The 17,885-nt window shown below is 39.3% G+C and overlaps 1 protein-coding gene across 3 annotated transcripts in view; it reads left to right on the top strand.

Moving 5' to 3' along the window:
* MRTFA (myocardin related transcription factor A) overlaps positions 1-17,885 on the top strand; it is a 101,099-nt gene that overhangs the window by 41,490 nt on the left and 41,724 nt on the right. The gene's annotated exons all lie outside the window — the stretch shown is intronic.

Below are 17,885 nucleotides of genomic sequence, written 5' to 3' on the forward strand. Positions count from 1 at the left end.
AGCACTCAACAGATAGATAGCTGGGCATGGTACTATAGGACATATTTCATGACCTGATCAGACAGTGTTCAGGATGTTTTACTTTCTTACTCCTCTCCTTCCACCCATGCAGAGCTCATGTTACCAAACTGAGATCATGGAAGAAGAATGAAAAACTTTTCTTTAGTAAGGTGGGATTCTTCTCCTTTATGTGGGTCCAATACAGTGTTTTTATCAATAAAACATAATTTAGCCATAGGTATTTTACAAATAAACAAGGGGCTATGGATGATAATGACTTCAGTTTCTTCTCTGCTAAATACTAAAAGTAGGTAGATAACCTCTAAGATCTCATAACACTAAGATAACGTAATTTAAAATAAAATAACACTTGTATTCCATGTTAGTTTTGGTTTGGGTGAACAATTTGGACTGGCCTTAGCAAATCTTTTTAGTAATTGTAGAATTACATCCAGGCATGTGAAAGATAGCAAGAAACTCTTTATTAGGTTGACACCCATAAAGTTTTCCTTTGTGAACATCCCTCTTTTGTATTCTGAAACTGCTAAGAAAATACTATTTGAGAGTAGAACAGACACATTTGAGTTCTGCAGAAAAAGTTCAGTTTTAAATTGGAGGCAAATTCTTTCAGAAGAGTTTTATATTATGGAAAAAGGGGAGGGGGATAGGGACTTTATCCAAATTCTATCAAATGTGAATGGAAAATAATTATTGACATTTTCCCTCTCCTATCTTGGAGACCCTCTCTCATTCATTATCAGAATTTATATGCAATTTTAAATATTGATACATAAATGCCACTTTCCTAAAAACTTAGATAATTCTCTTGAATTTTTGAGATCTCCTTGGGACTTTATGAACATCTGACAAGATGAATTGAACATGTAGCATTGGCAAAGAATGAATCCACTGAAGAGGGAGATGAGTGATTATCAGTGCCCAATTTGCAAAGAGAATAAAAAAACTGGTTGAGAGAAGTTGATTTTTCTTTGAATATGTACTGCACTCATGTCAAAACCCAAAGCTACAGTAGAAGGAAGATTATTTGAGAGTCAGAGACAGGTAGTATGGCTCAGGGCTTGTATCTCTGAGCTGTTTGTTACTGTTGGGTTTTTTTTGTAATTTGGAGGAGAGGATTGCAGTGTTTTAGATTCCCAATCTGATCATTAAGAATATATTTGTTTTACTCATAGATGTGGATAAGAATTAGAAATGCAGACTTGTTGCTATAAGTAGGATTGGAATGGAAATTTTAGACAACTACCCTAAGCAATTGACTCTGTTTTTCTGGTTTTATACTGTGCTTAGAACTTGTATTTAGAATTCTGAATGTCTACTGGATCTTTAGAAGATTCACATTATGCTTTCTACAAATACGTTATACACATTGTTGTTTTTTAATGGCTGTCATTTTGTAAATTGCACAAAAGAAATAGATTGTGCATTAGATAGTGAAAAGTATAAAGGATGACTGATGTTACTCCTTTGGGGCCAAAGCAGGTGTTTGAGGGATAAATACTCAAATACTTGCTTTAAATACTCAGAGATACCATTGGAAATGACTCCTCTTAGTCTTCTGTTTTATCATTATAGATAAAGCCCTAATAGTCTTTTCCTTCTTTCATAGTTTTCTTAGTTCTGTCTTTTCTTTTTCCCAATAAAAAAAGAAAGAGATTCTAAAGGCTGGTACACTTTTTAAAATACGATTGTTTAGGGTTATTAGGAGGCCACGTGTGCTACTTTTCTCTTTGTTTTAGTTGACAGTTGGAAATGCCCAGAAGAATAGGAACCAAACTTTTAAATTTACCTCTTATGGCATTAGGACCTATGGGTTTCTTTATTAATAGATTTTGGCAAGGATCAGATATGCAAATTTTAGGAGGAGTAAGCCTTGAAAGATTGATGTTTTGTGGTTTAATACAACTTGCTGGTACAGCGCTGCTCAGGACTATATCTGTACTGTCCAATATGGTAGCCACTAGCCACATGTGGCTATTGAGACTTGAAACATGACTGGAATGACTAAGAAACTGAAATTTTTATTTTGATTAAATTTAAATGGCATATACTTCAAGTGGCTACAATGTTGGATAGTGCAGTTCCAGACCCTTCCCAGTCTAACCTTAGCCAGTCTTTTCAGCTACCTTCTACTATACCCTTACAAGCTAAATTGGAGCATATTAGTTATTTTCTTAACCTTATAGTATTTCCTACTTCCAGGTCTTGATTCATACTGTTCATCTCTGGTTTATGAAGTCCTTCAAAGATGGCTTATATGCTGCTGATCTCATGAAGCTTACCTAATCCTTTTTGTACTCTAGTAATTTATTATCTGCCAACTCTTAAAGCATTTATAGCACTGTCTTTGATTACAGTGATTTATTTTATATTTCTTATATTCCCCATTATATTTATAAATTCATTGAGGGGCCTATATAGTTTTTATGATTATAGGTGTGTGGTAGGCTTAACCTTTTCTCCACCCCCATCCCCAGCCCCCAAGTGCTTAGCAAAATATGTTTATACATAGTAGGTGATTCATATGCATTAGCTGAGTTAGTCTACTGAAGTTACTGTGTTTCCTGGCACTAGAGGGCAGTATCATGCCCATAAACAAAATGTTTATCCCGAAGTGACATATATTTTGAGCACTCGGTCCTAATTTAGTTTTATTCAGTCTCATATTAGTAATTCTAATCTTCATAAGGAGCTCACATCTTTTAATTGTTAGTGTTAATGAATAACCTTGTCACATAATTGTCTTAAATTCAATTCAGAATATGATGTTGAACCAAGAGATTGGTGAGATTTGTATTAAGAAGAAACTTGGTACATCTGAGAAACACTGGCCAAGGCATTAAGTGTCAGAGATTAATTCCTTGAGGGCAGAAGCCCTTTTCTGATAAGTAGCTAGTGTTCCAGCACTGAGCTGATAGTCAGGAACCTGAAGTTCTTGGTTTGATCTTGCCAATGATGCGCTTGGTTAAGTTGCTTGAAGCTTGGCAAACCAGTTTCTTACGTTGTGCGTGGGTGTAATGTCTGCCATCCTAATTCATAGGGTTAAATAAGATTACATGTGTGAAAGTAGCTTTGTAAAGTGTTATATATAAATGTATAGGGTTATTTTCCTTCTCAATTTCTTCCTTGTACCTAGTGCCAAGGCATGTACATAGTAAGTGATTGATTATAAATATTTTGACATTAATTTTTTATATTTTAAGTAAAGAATGTACTTTGTTAAAGGTTGATGAGAGCTATGTTGATGTAATTACTCCCACCTAGACTGCATACACTGAGAAGTGATTACAGTCACAATAGTTTGGTTAGCATATATCCTGTCCTTTGATGTTATACAGCCTTAAAATGAACTGTATCTGATATGTGTGTGTGAATTATATATAGTTTCGACTCTTTTTTAGTTTCCTATCTATTGGATTTATTTTTTATGCCCTCTACCCTCCTTAATTAGCAACTTAAAATATTCAGAATGAGCTAATTATTGTGAAGTTTTTGGACTTGTTATAGAAATCCACGTTCAAATACAGATACTTAGCCAAACTAGTGTCATTGGAAAATATTCATGAGCATGTTTTCCTGCCAGGTTCATGGCTTAGAAAAGAATCAAGCCATTCTAGAAGAGGGTATTGCAGTAGTTGCTTTTTGTTGAGAACAACCATCAGCCTAGAGCCTTCTCTAGTAAATCATATGCATTAAATAAGATATTCAGCTGAAGTTCATGCAATCTCACAGTTACCAAACACTCTTGCCAAAGAGAGTTGCAGTCACAATATCTGCAATCGAATCATTTCCTGTTCAGGCTTGCAGGTGGGGAGCTGTCTGAAACTGCAGTTCTGTAAGATTAGTTATAAAGAGAATGCTTTGGTGTGAGAGGCCTTGATGATACTAAATGACAACCTAGCAAGTGTGGAGATGGGGAGGGTACCCCAGGATCCTGGGACTAACCAGACTTTAAGGCATAGGTCAGGCTATGCAATCTCACTCCCATGGGGTGATCTGATTAAAGGTCCTCTGGGGCACCAGATATGTGCTGATCACACTCCGGCAGTGGGCCAGGAAGATGGCACATTCCTGTACCGACCTTCGGAAGCCTGCCAGGTTACACAGCTGGCACTGGAGGCATGGCTGTTCTCTGGCACGAACAACTCGGAGAGCCTGCATTTCATCTAGTGTTTGGTCCTCTCCAGTTGAGGGAATGCCTTGGGACTGGGTTGATCTCTGAGTCCACTTAGGGGTTGGCATATATCCTTACATCCTTTGCCCCTACTACCCCATCTTGGAGTTGATTTTTACTGTCAGCATAGCCCCAGAACTGACTCACACCCTCCAAGTGATTCCTCCAGACTGGGATGACCCAAGGTTAGCCTTTGAGATGCCTCCCACCCCAGCCTGTCTTCACTGACCCACATTTTTAGGTTTGACTAAACCTTCCATCCAAGAATAGGTGGGGGCTAGGCAAGTTAGATTGTAGTCACTTGTCCCTTCATTTGCTTCAGTGAATCCCTTTGCAGTGGGTGAAAGGAAAATTGGGTATGACACACTCCTTAGGCTTCACCTTTTCTCTCCGCCCCTTTCCTGTTGCCCTTTTGATTTTTTAAAATCTGATACTCTCCTCCCCAACCCCACCCCCCTCTCACACCAATGGAGTCTCCTAAGCTATTTCTGTCGGTTTAATGATCCCCAGCTGTTGCTGTAGTTCTGGCTGTTTTCATGGCTGGGAGAGGCAGAAAAGCCACAAAAAGATGGGGCTTGCTTGTGTCACACGGAGTATCAGACAAGTCTAATGCATTTTTTCTGAAACAACTATCTGTGGCTTCTTAGGGAGGGATGTTAATACTGGGATAATTTGAAAATGCAGGAAGAGGGAAACTGCAAGCTACTATCAGAACATTTTAAAAATAAGCATTCTGCTGATAGGTGTGGCACTCTGTTTCACTCAAAATTACGCTAGAAAAATGTGGTATGTGGTAACTGAGTAATAGTTTGATCACTTTGCATTCTACATTTTTTTTTAGCTTTAGAGCTTGAATGTTCCCTCCACCCATGGTGTGTGTTGAAGTAGCCAAACATCAAAATAAAAAGGAGAATTCTGTGATAGGAAAATATTTGGAAATCATTCCTGAAGTGGCCAGAAAAGGCATTGATTTCAGTTCTGTTTTAACTTAATGCAGGTTTGTTTCGTAAAATTTTGTGCAAAACCTGCAGTAATGAAATGTTCCACTTGCAAATTCAACCACACAAACTTCAGGAAATATAAAGTTGCAGTTCTAACAACATGAACTCCTTTACAGTTACATGTACATTTACTTTTAAGATGTCTTTACTTAATCTAGGGGATGGGAGTGGGAAAATCCTGTAGTAAAATGGGCTGCTATATTATAATAGACTTGAGAATTTTAATCCAATAATTTTAGCTAATAGACTTTCATACTTCATATGCTGTGTGAAGTTTAATTTTATGAATTTCATTCTATAAAGAAGAAAAACTTTGCTGTAGCCTTTACCAAAATTTTATAGACAAATATATAAAATTTTATATCAGCTAGGATTTGAGGGTGAGAAATTATTGTTTTTTTTTCTTTACATATCCATAGAGTACTATACACATAAACATTTGAAGAACTTTTAGATTGTGTGTGCGCGCACGTGCGTGTGCGTGTGTGTGCATGTATTTTTAACCCATTTGGCCAAAATTTTAATTTCTAAAACCCTCTCTGCTCCCTAATCCTTCCCCTAGAAAAATTTCTTCTAACTTAAAAATTATTTTTATCTGAATTTACATTTTTATTTTTCTTAATGTCAGTTAAATGAAATGTCATTAATTAATAAAACACTGTAAATTAATTTCAAAAACATCAAGAAACTAAATAGGAAAGCCTAACCCTGACCAGGTGGCTCAGTTGGCTGGAGGGTCATCCTGTACACCAAAAGGTTTCAGGTTTGATTCCTGATCAGGGCATATAGGTAGGTTGTGGGTTCTATCCCTGGTTGAGGCACGTACAAGAGGCAACTGATCGATGTTTCTCTCTGTCTCTCCCCCCTCCTTCCTCCGTCTATTCCTCCCTCCCTCTCTAAAATCAATAAACATATTAAACATATCCTGGAGTGAAGATATACTAGTAAATAAATAGGTAGGTAGGCAAGTAGGTAGGTAGGTAGGTAGGTAGGTAGATAGATAGATAGATAGATAGATAGATAGATAGATAGATAAGAAAGCCTATCAGGAGAGTTAGTACTGATTATTCTACCATGCTATATGTTTTTCAAGTCCATATTATAAAGCTATAGAAAGAGTAAGTACTCCAGTGTAGCTTTAAGGGAAAATTTTTGGTCACTTCTGGCTTGCTGTGGAGTAACTACCCTTTTCCAGGTTTTAAATCTGCTAACCTGTCCCCTACCCTCAACAAAGATGAGTATAAAGTCATCATCAGTAATACGAGGAGGGAATAGCAAATGAGATTCGAGACTGCCCATATTTTCTGGGCAAACGTACAGAACGAATGCAGCTGGGAAAATGCTGTCCCTGGTCCTTTGACTTTGGAGGGATCCCTGATATGGCCCTGCCAGTTTAAAGGAATGACATTCCCAGTGTATCTTCACCCCATTCATACATCTGGCACAGGTACATGTTATGCTCAATCTCATGCGATGATGTTGTTTGAGCATTGTCTTTTGATACTCAGAATAGGGACTCATGACATTGAAGCAGCTGGCTGTTTGAGATCTGTCTGCTGCAGTTAGAGAAGGAAATGACTTCTTTTCTCCAAGGTGGAGATGAGCAGTTACCTGAAATGAAATGGTAGCCCCAGATTTTTGAGAATTTGGGAAAGGGTTTGATTTATTTACTTATATATTTATATATAACTAGAGGCCCGGTGCACAGATTCATGCACCTGTGGGGTCCCTCAGCCTGGCCTGCGAGGATCAGGCCGAAACCGGCTCTCCAACATCCCCCGAGTGATCCCAGATTGCGAGAGGGCGATTCTCAGGTGACACACCCCAGAATTGGCCTCCCTCCTCTGTGGTTCTGGGTGCATCACCCGAGAACCGCAGCTGCCAAGTCACCACAGCTCAGCAGCTCCTGCGTTGAGTGTCTGCCCCCTAGTGGTCAGTGCATGTCATAGCTACCAGTCGGTCAATCAAACCATTGGCCTGTTGGCTGGTCACTTAGGTTTCTATATATATATACTAGAGGCCTGATGTACGAAAATTTGTGCGAGAGTAGGCCTTCCTTCCCACAGCTGCTGACACCGGCTTCCCTCTGGCACCCAGGACCCGGGCTTCCCTCTGGCCGCTGGCAGGCACCCAGGACCTGGGCTTCCCTTGCAGACCAGGCTTCATCCAGAAGGTTGTCTGGAAGGACGTCTGGTCTAATTTTAGCATATTATGCTTTTATTATTATAGATTATTAATATTTTTTGCTGTGATTCTGGGGTTAAATAGTAGAAAAAGCAATGACTTTGGTATTAGGTCAATCTGTGTTTGAACACTGGCTCTGCCTCTTATTAGCTGTGCAAACAGTTACTTAATCTCTTTGAACCTTTGTTTCTTCATCCATAAAATCAAGGTAATACATAGTTCAGCTAGCTGTTGAGATTAAATGAAAATGAATCACTGAAGTAGTACACCCAATCCAGTGTGACTGCATAATGTAGGAATTCAGCATATTAAATTCCTCATTTTATATCTGAGTTTCTTTCTCAATATAAGCCTTTTCTCACCTCAGTGCCTTTGCATTTGCTATTTCTTCAGATCTTTTTATGGTTTATCATACTATTTAGGTTTCTACCTAAGAGTCATCTATCTACTCAGAGGTCTTTCCTGTGTACTCTGTCTGAAATTACCACCCTCAGTCACTTTCTCTATTCTCTTATTACACTGTATTTTTCTTCACATAATGTACCACCAAAAATTTGTTATGTTTCTCCCACTAAAACGTGCTTTGTGAGGGCAAGGACCTCATCTGTTGCCCATTTTACTGCTACATCACCTAGCACAGTGCCTAGCATATAATAGGTGCATGATAAATATTAGTTCAATAAATGAATTAATGAATTAACCTAGAGTTTCCCTAGTACCAGAGAATAACCCTGGCAGAATGCAGAAAGGTAGTTGTACCAGGAAGTGAGTGCTCTTTGCCTTTTCAGTGTGGATGTTTCTGCTTTGAGAACCAAGTGGCAAGTAGGCCTGTGAAGTTCTCTTGTAACCTTCTATACTGTCTCCTGTCTCTGGGATAAGTCCCTCTAAATGACCTTTACTTTGACCATTGTTACCCTGTTAGAGTTCCTATTCCTTTTGGAATTTAAATATAAGAATTCTTTTCCGATTGTAGAGTAGTGAAATGTCAAATACTGTTCACTGAAATCACCTGGATTTTCTCCTAGTTAGTAAATATATAGGTCTTTTCTAGCCACTTCATGCAGATAGCACTATTAGTGTAGTGTCATTTTTAAACACAGGGAACTGGTGTGTTTTATGAAAGGAGAAGCACCACATTTAATAGGGGTTGAGGGCTCAGGCTGTAGATTGCGATAGATATCTTGGGCACGTTGCTTAATTTCTCTAATGCTCAATTTCCTCATCTACAAATAGGATAATAATAGTGTCTTCCACAAAGCCTTGTTTTAAGAATTAAATAAAATGATGCATGTGTGTTTTTACCATTTTATAAGTAACTAGAGGCCCAATGCACGAAATTTGTGCAAGGGCCTTGGACCCGGACCCCACCCGGCACTGTAGCGGCCAGGGGCCTCTGCCACCTCTGCCTCGGTCCCCGCCTGCTGCGGCTTTGTCCGGAAGGAAGGACGTCTGGTCTAATTAGCATATTATGCTTTTATTATTATAGATTATTACACAATATAGAGAGCTTTTATTTTGAATATTTTAGTAGCTCATGTTCAATTTTCATAAGCTTATTCTTCGTAAATTAGCAGGATAGATGTATAAGTAGCTAGGTTTACCAAACCAGAAAGATCTCTTATCTCTCTGCCTGTATTCCTGATGATATTCAGGTTAAATTGAAAATATTTACCAGTTTTGGGGGTATTATTTCTAATTTCCGAAGCTGATTGAGAGAGAATTTAACTCATATTTACACACTATATACAGAGATGGAAGAGAAATTTATGGAATTGTGAAAGGGATGAATGATTGAGCATATTGATAAAACTTAAACTTGAAATCTCATTATAGATGACTATTGACATTGTGATTGTAAACAGAATTAGGAATTCCTCTCTTCAAGTCTTTGCAACATTACTTTATTGTTTACTAGAGGCCCGGTGCATGAAATACGTGCACTCGGGGGGCGGGGCGGGGTCCCTCAGTCCAGATTGCGAGAGGGCGCAGGCCAGGCCATGGGACCCCATCAGTGCATGATTAGGGTCAGGGAGGGATGCGGGAGGTTGGCCAGCTGGGGAGGGACCGCGGGAGGGCCTCAGGGCATGTCTGGCCCGTCTTGCTCAGTCCCAATTGGCCAGACCCCAGCAGCAAGCTAAACTACAGGTCAGAGTGTCTTCCGCCTGGTGGTCAGTGCACATCATAGCAACCGGTCCACCAGTCGACTGTCTGCCCTCTGGTAGTTAGTGCACATCATAGCGAGTGGTTGAGTGGCCTTAGCATATCATTAGCATATTACGCTTTGATTGGTTGAATGGCCAACTGGACGACAGGACACTTAGCATATTAGACTTTTATTACATATTAGAGACCTGGTGCACGAAATTCGTGCACTGAGTGGCGGGGTGCCCCTCAGCTCAGCCTGCACCCTCTCCCATCTGGGACACCTCGGGGGATGTATGACTGTGGGATCAGGCCTAAACTGGCAGTCGAACATCCCTCTCACAATCCGAGACTGCTGGCTTCTAACCGCTCGCCTGCCTGCCTGCCTGATTGCCACTAACCGCTTCTGCCTGCCAGCCTGATCACCCCCTAACCGCTCTCCTGCTGGCCAGATTAACACCTAACTGCTTCCCTGCCGGCCCGATCGCCCCCAACTGCCCTCCCCTGCCAGCCTGGTCACCCCCATCTGCCCTCTCCTGCTGGCCTGATCTTGCCCCCAACTGCCCTCCCCTGCAGGCCTGATCTCACCCCCATCTGCCCTCCTCTGCCAGCCAATTTGGTTCTGATTAATCGGTTTCTATGCCAGTTGGCATCAAAAGCTCCACCTCCTAGGCAGCCATTGGCTCCTCACAGTTCACCCAGATTTGGTTCTGATTGGTCGGTGTCTATGCCAGTCAGCGTCTCTGGGCCTATTAACGGGGCCTGATCAGAAAGACGGGGCTGATCAGCAGCCCCGGTGGAGGCCTGGAGAGAAATGGAGGCGCAGCTGCTGGCCAGGCCCAGAGAGAAAGAGAGAGGCAAGTGCTGGTCAACAGCTGCCACAGAGGCTACGGATTAGACCCTGATTCTCTCTTCAGGCCTCTCTTAGGGCCTGATTTGCAGCCCCCTCAGCAGTCAGTGCTGGGTTACCATGCCTGCTGCCATAGCAGTCAGCGCTGGGTCGCCACGGCAACCCAGCGCTGACTGCAGGACTGACTTTTGGTTGGTCGAGCCTCTGGTTGTGACGGACCCAGGGTTTTTATATATTAGGACTAGAGGCCTGGTACACGAAAATTCGTGCACTCTGGGGGGGGGGGTGTCCCTCAGCCCGGCCTGCACCCTCTCGCAGTCCAGGACCCCTCGGGGGATGTTCGACTGATGGCTTAGGCCCGATCAGACATCCCTCTGGCAGCCCAGGAGCCCTCGGGTGATGTCCACCTGCCGGCTTAGGCCCTTAGTCGGACATCCTTAGTGCTGCTGTGGAGGCGGGAGAGGCTCCCGCTACTGCCACTGTACTGGCCAGCCATAAGCTGGCTTCTGGCTGAGTAGTGCTCCCCCTGTGGTAGCGCACTGACCACCAGTGAGCAGCTCCTTCATTGAGCGTCTGCCCCCTGGTGGTCAGTGCATGTCATAGCGACTGGTAGTTCCCAGTCATTCTGCCATTAGGGTCAATTTGCATATTACTCTTTTATTATATAGGAGGATTGTGTGTATATACATATGCCACAAATCATTTTATAAATTGCATTTATGAAAAGGTGCATTATTTATTTTTAATTAATTAATCATTTATAGAAATCAATAATATATTTCTGTACAAGACAAGGTAACATTTCAATTTGAAAAAACCTGACCTTTGATATGTTTTAGTAATTGATTCATAAATCTTTCTGAAAGGAGAATCAAATCCATGGGATTTTTAAGTAAAGTTTTTCCTTTGGAATAATTTTAGACTTACAAAAGTTGCACAGATAGTACAGAGAGTTCCCATATACCCCTAATGTTAGCATCTTACATAACCATGGTACATTTGTCAAAACTAAGATATTAACATTGGTACACTACTAAGCAAATTCCAAACTTTATTTGGATTTTATCTGTTTTCCCATTGATGTCCTTTTTCTGTTCCAAGACCCAATCCAAGATACCACATTGCATATGATTTTTAGATGCTGAATCAGTAGGATCCCAGAGAGAATTCACTTTCTTTTTCTCAGTTCCACTTTTTGTTTGTTTTAAATCTAGATCTGAATTTCAGCAGGTCCTTCTTTCTCTGGTAACAAACGAATGGACTTTTCTGGATCCTTTAACCACTATTTCCATAATGACAACTTAGAATTTCAGGAGCATACTTTCAACATTCATTGTATATTTAATTTTATTAATGAACTAGAGGCCCAATGCATGAAATTCGCACAAGGGGCTCGGTCCTTGCAGCCCCTTGCCCTCGGCCGGCCCTCACAGCCCCTCGCAGCTTCAGCCAGCCCTCGCAGCTCTGGCTTCGTCCGGAAGGTCATCCAGGAGGTCGTTCGGCTGTTCGGTCTAATTAGCATATTAGCTCTTTATTATATAGGATGGGTAGTGATTCTTCTCCTTTCTCCAAGTCTTGCTTTATACATACTAGCTTGCCTAGAGTCTGGGAGCAGAGAGTGCATCTTTGCTGACTACATATTCCAGAACTATCTTCCTAAGGGAAACAGTTGTCCTTTCCCTTCTTTTCCAGTTCGTCCCTCCCCTCCTCCTTTCCCCTGTCTTCCGATTCTTTCTCTTATGTTTTTTGGTCTCCACTTAAAGGGTGATTCTGTAAGTATATTGCATTCACTTGGAACTTATACAATATTCATATAATCAACTCAATATACAATGCTTGCCCCTTTCCCCAGAAATCATAGTTACGTTGACAGTAAATCCTTCTGCTTAAGGGTAGAGCTAATTATAGAATATGTAGAGCCTTTAAAATGCTGTTGTTTATGTTAAAAGCACAAGCCAGAAATACATTTTTGGTGTAGTGTACACTGTGCTAACCCATTCAGGCTCGCTTCCCAAGTCGAAGGAAGAAAATTAATCATGAAAAGGATCAGAGAAACTTAGTTTAGAAAGTTTGAGGAAATTATATATAAGAAATAGAAAAAAAATCCAGAGATGCTGTAGGATGGGGTAAGGATTGAGAAATAGGGAGCATCTTTCTAGGCTGTATCAGGAAAGACATGTTGGAATTTATAGTAAGTAGGGGCCCAGAGTAATGTTACTTCTTAGGAATGATATCAGGGAATTACTTGAAACTTTCATAAAACTGACCCTGAGGATAAAATATTTTTTAAGGTCCTGTTTAATATGTTCATCAGTCTTACTCCACATAGAAAGGATCTTGTTTCTCTTTCTTTGTGACTTCCAGTGTTGGTTAGTACACCTTTGCACCTAAAAAATAGATAACTATTTGAATTTTTATTGCTTTTAAGAAATCAACTTTATTATTATTATTTATGCACATTTGTGTATCACACATAAGACCAGATGATTGGAATTTGGCAGGGACCTTTAGTAGTACTGCATGTGTGTTAACTAAAATGGAATTTTCCAATGACTTTTTAAGTAAAACTCTGTATTACAGATAACAGTATTTTTCTTATAGCATTGTAAATTACTCATTTGAGTCTCTTTTCCCCCATTAGGTTTAAAAATTTAACAAGGATGAGAACAGTGTCATATTCACATATGAATCTCTAGCATTCAACCCTCGCTTTGAGAGTACAAAAGATACTTGAATATATGAATTGAATCATGGGAACAGTCAAACTGCTTAGTTAGGATGTAGTGTCTGAGTATGTTTTGTTTGAAAATACTTTTCACTCTTTTAAGTACTTATTTGATTGTTGTTTCCCCAACAAAAGGATGAACTCCACTGAAGGCAGCTATTAAATTGGTCTGGTCACTACTATATCCCCAGCAGCAATCAGTGTCTGGTATGGATAGTAGACCCTTATATTTCTTGAATGAATGCCTAAGGAAAGTTTTGACAAGGAACTAAGGAAGATCTGAATAAGGCATGATGAATATGAAGTGAATAGATGTGCTGACCCACTAAGCAAATATGTGTAAAGAATAAATGAAATTGTGTGCCTTCTCTTACTTATTTTCATTCAGCTTACTGAGCTCTCTGTTTTTCAAGGAGTTTTAGTATCTTTTTAAAAAAATATATTTTATTGATTTTTTACAGAGAGGAAGGGAGAGTGATAGAGAGTTAGAAACATTGATGAGAGAGAAACATCAATCAGCTGCCTCCTGCACACTCCCCACTGGGGATGTGCCCGCAACCAAGGTACATGCCCTTGACCGGAATCGAACCCGGGACCCTTCAGTCCACAGGCCGACGCTCTATCCACTGAGCCAAACCGGTTAGGGCGAGTTTTAGTATCTTAAACAATTGACTGTATGGTAGTAAAGAGGAAATGTGAAAAGTTAATTATCACAGAATATTAAAGGAGGATCCGACCTCTCTAATATCCTTTATTCTTTTCTTATAAAAGATGGATCATAATTTGTACTTATTTATATGTGACTTGATGTCTTTTACCCCAATTGAACTGAAAGCTTTGTGTGAGCAGAGACCACAGGTGTATCCAGCACCCAGCATAGGGCCTGACACATAGCACAGGCATACCTCAGAGATATTATGGGTTTGCTTCCAGACCATTGCAATAAAGTGAATATCACAATAAAGTGAGTCATAATCCCTTTTGCTGGTGGAGGGTCTTGCCTTCAATTTGTAAAAAAGAAACACAACCAGTACCATATGATTTCACTCATATGTGCATAGAGAGCAGGCTCACAGCTGTCAGGGAGGTTGTGGGGGGGGGGATTGAGAAAACCCCCCACTACATTTGTTGAAGTGCAATAAAATGAGGTATACCAATAGTTGTCTAGTAAATATGTGTTAGATGAATGAATGGAGAAGAACTCTCTCCATCCCAACTCGCAGTTCCTATTTTGGTGGTGATGCTGTAAAGTAACTCAGGCAGTAGAACATGAGGAATACCCTCTAAGAATGAAGCTAGTTGAGTGTTCAGAGAATAATAGCCTTGGGATCTGAGTGATAGGTAATGTGGTTTTACAATTGGGTGTCACTAAATGATTTTTCAGGCATGTAGGATAAACTGAAGTATAAAATACACCAGTAAAGTAGGTATAATTCACTACTGCAAAGGTGAACATTCTAACATCAGCATGCTAAGCTTTAAGGCTAAAATCCACACTGTTCCTTCTCCCATCTTCCCAAGTGGAAGCCACAGAGCTGGGCTTGAGAACACTGCACTTATTTTTGCTTTTTTTTTTACAGTCCTGATTGACCCAATTGTTTTGATGGCATTACGCCTTGAATATCATCAAGGTACTTCCATGTTCTTACAGGGCAGAAATATGTGATGTTCATTCCTTTGCTTTGATTTCTCAAGTAGCCAGTTATTCAAATAGCAATTGATCGCTTTTGTTTGAAACAGGTGGAAAACCTTATTATTTCCACTTTATGGTCCAGTTTCTTTTCATTCCAATCATTTTGGCAGGCAACTCAGTTGATTTACCATCCACTAGCTTTAAAGACATCTGCTCATCTATATATAGGCTGCTCGCACAGAACCACTTAGAAACAGATGATATATTAAACTTGTGGAATTCAGTAACAGTGAACAGAGAAAGACTTGTACACAAATAGGTATTTTTGTTTAGTTTTTATTGATTTGGGGAGTGGAGAAGAAAACTAAATGTTGATGTATGTTAAATAGATTTCGTTGAATTCTTACTTTTTTGGATCTCTTTGGTCTAGCACTGTCTGTGAAAATATTAATTTGAATTAGTGTTAGGTCTTGTTGAGGGTGGATGTGCATTAAATGTATGGCCTGTGAAATATACTTCTGATTAGGGTACCTTCTGCAGCTAATACAGAGCATATGCCTTGTAATGTTATTTACTGAAAGTGAGTTACTAAATGATTTCTTCTAAAACGAATAATCCTTAAGATTGGAAACATAAAAGCATTTTATTTAGTGTTTAAATTAAGAGAAAGTAAGATATATTAAAAAAAGAGGATATTCATATAAATATTCATTTCTTTGTAGTTGAAATCTTAGAAAAAGGATCATTGCATGTATACACAACACACACACACAGAGGCAATCAGATAAAGTATAAAATAAAGTATAGGTTGACTACCATAATTCTGAGTTTACTGCTTAGGTCTTTTCACCCTCCTTATAAAGATTGTTAGAGTTAGTAGGAGAGGGTTATGCAATGTATAAAATAGAACATACCTACAATCAAGTTGTGATACCCAAGATAATACTGATGCTGGGCAACTTCTGTTATTTGAATGGGGAACTTGGTCAGATTTCAGATAAGCATGGAATTTGGAGTTAACCCAAGTTAACCCACTGAGAGGGACAAATGGAATTTTCAAATAACTAAACTTTAATTTCATTTAGTTTTAGAGATGAAAACGGTTTATTCAGTAAACTTTCCTCTTTGAACTAAAGTTCTTAAAATATAAAGCTTAAAAAGTTTTTTACTTTGCTCTTTATAAAAAACTTGAATCATAGACTCAAAGTTTTGCTTTCATGAAGCAAGAAGTTTTTTAATCCAGAAGCTTGCATAAAATATTCCTGTGGCCTTATCTGTATATATTTGGTGTGTTTTTTTTAGGAGGGTTGCTGATTGATATTTCAAAATTATTCTTGGCCAACAGCCATAGTTCTCATTTCTTTGAGGTGTTCAGACTTATTGAATTACATTAGATTTTCATATTCTCTGAAATCAAATTAATTTCTTGTATTTTATACTTTTCTAATAGCTCATCTTACAGTGGCCTTAGAAATACTATAGAAAATGACAAATATTTGCCTTTTTTTCCCCCTCTTTATCTTGCTTGGCACTTCTCTTTCTTTCATATGGGATAGTTAGTATTAAGTGCCCACACTTTTAGAGTCACAGGGCCTTTTTTTTTTTTTTTTAAGTAAGTTAAAAGCCTGTCAGTTACTTAACATGGCTGTCTCAGCAACACTAACTTCTAACTATTATTATTTGTATTTTATTATAATTGTTATTGTTACTGATCTATGGTTATAATTTATTCTGAAATCAAGTTCCTAGATTCATTTAAATTTGTTTTATTGAAGTTGATCACCCAAACTTCTTTGACCCTGGCCTGAAGTATCTATTTTCCTCAGGCCCTTTGTCTCTCTCTCCAGAGAATGAACCCAGGTGATCACATTCCATGCCTGTTATCTCAACAGCACAGGGTTCCAGAAGACCCTGGAGAAGCAGAGAGTAAGGAGCCCAGGGTCTGGAATCAGAATGCTTGGGTTCAAATCCTGTTACACTTCTTATTAGTGGGATAACCTTAGGTTAATTACTTAATTTTTCTGGGCCACATTTTCCTTATCTGTAAAATAGGATTAATAATATTCCTCTTGCCATAGGGGGTTTTGAAGAGTAAATGAGTTAAAACATGAAAGTACATTGAACAGTGTCTGGCACAGAGCATATAGCCTGTAAATATTAGCTATTAGAGTGGCTATTGCTGTTTATACCTATTTTATTCTGCAAGGCTTTGCTTTTAACAGTGTTAATTTGTAAAAGAAAAAAGAAAAAATATATATATAATTATAGCTATAACCTCCTGATTAGATTTCTTAGACTGTATGTATCATCATTTTGAGATTCAGTTCAATTCAAGAAACAATTATTAAATGCCTACGGTGTATTAAGTGCTATGGGGGGGGCATACATTAATAAGATATATTTCCTGCCCTCCAAGAGTGTATAAACTGGCAGGAGAGAGAAAATATATTCAGAGGGTAAGTATTACACAGGGCAAAATATTACTATACCTTTTATATCAGATAAAAAGTAGCTCACAGTAGGCCTGGGCTAATTCTGAATGCTGGGGGATGAGTTGGGAAGGTCAGTTGAAGAGGGTAGACATTTTCAGGTGAAGTGAATAAAGAGTTGGAAAAGTGCATGGTACTTGAGGAAGAGTAAATTGGACAACCTTCATTGGGGTGACTTAGAAGGAAGACACACAGCACAAGGAAGGACACAAGCCAGTGAGCTAATACTGCAACATGGGAAAACATAGTGCAGTAAACTTTATAAAATAGGAGAGTTGCAGAGGGGAAGGAGATGAAGTGGCTCAGAAATTTTAATATTAGTACGGGGAAGGATAGTGATACCATTAAAGAGAAAAAGAATAGGAAGTGGATTAGGGTTTTGGGAGAAAGACAAGTTCTACTTTGGGCCTGCTGGATTTGAGATCTAGTCAGAAGCCTAGTTATGAATGTTGGAGGCCTTAAAAACGGCTCTATGGATGGAAAAGACAGATATTAGGGTAATATGGTTCCTAATAGAGGCAGGTCCCTCTCAGATGTGACTTGCAGGGACCTTATAATTGAAAGAATTATCCTGTAAGGGTACTGTCCTTGGCCCATGGGACCCTTCTGTGAAATTTTTGAACATTTTCTCACCTAGCCTCTGAATGCAGGCTATGACATGCATCATCA

This window comes from Cnephaeus nilssonii (genome assembly GCF_951640355.1).
Source record: "Cnephaeus nilssonii genome assembly, chromosome: 6".
Lineage (NCBI taxonomy): Eukaryota > Metazoa > Chordata > Mammalia > Chiroptera > Vespertilionidae > Cnephaeus > Cnephaeus nilssonii.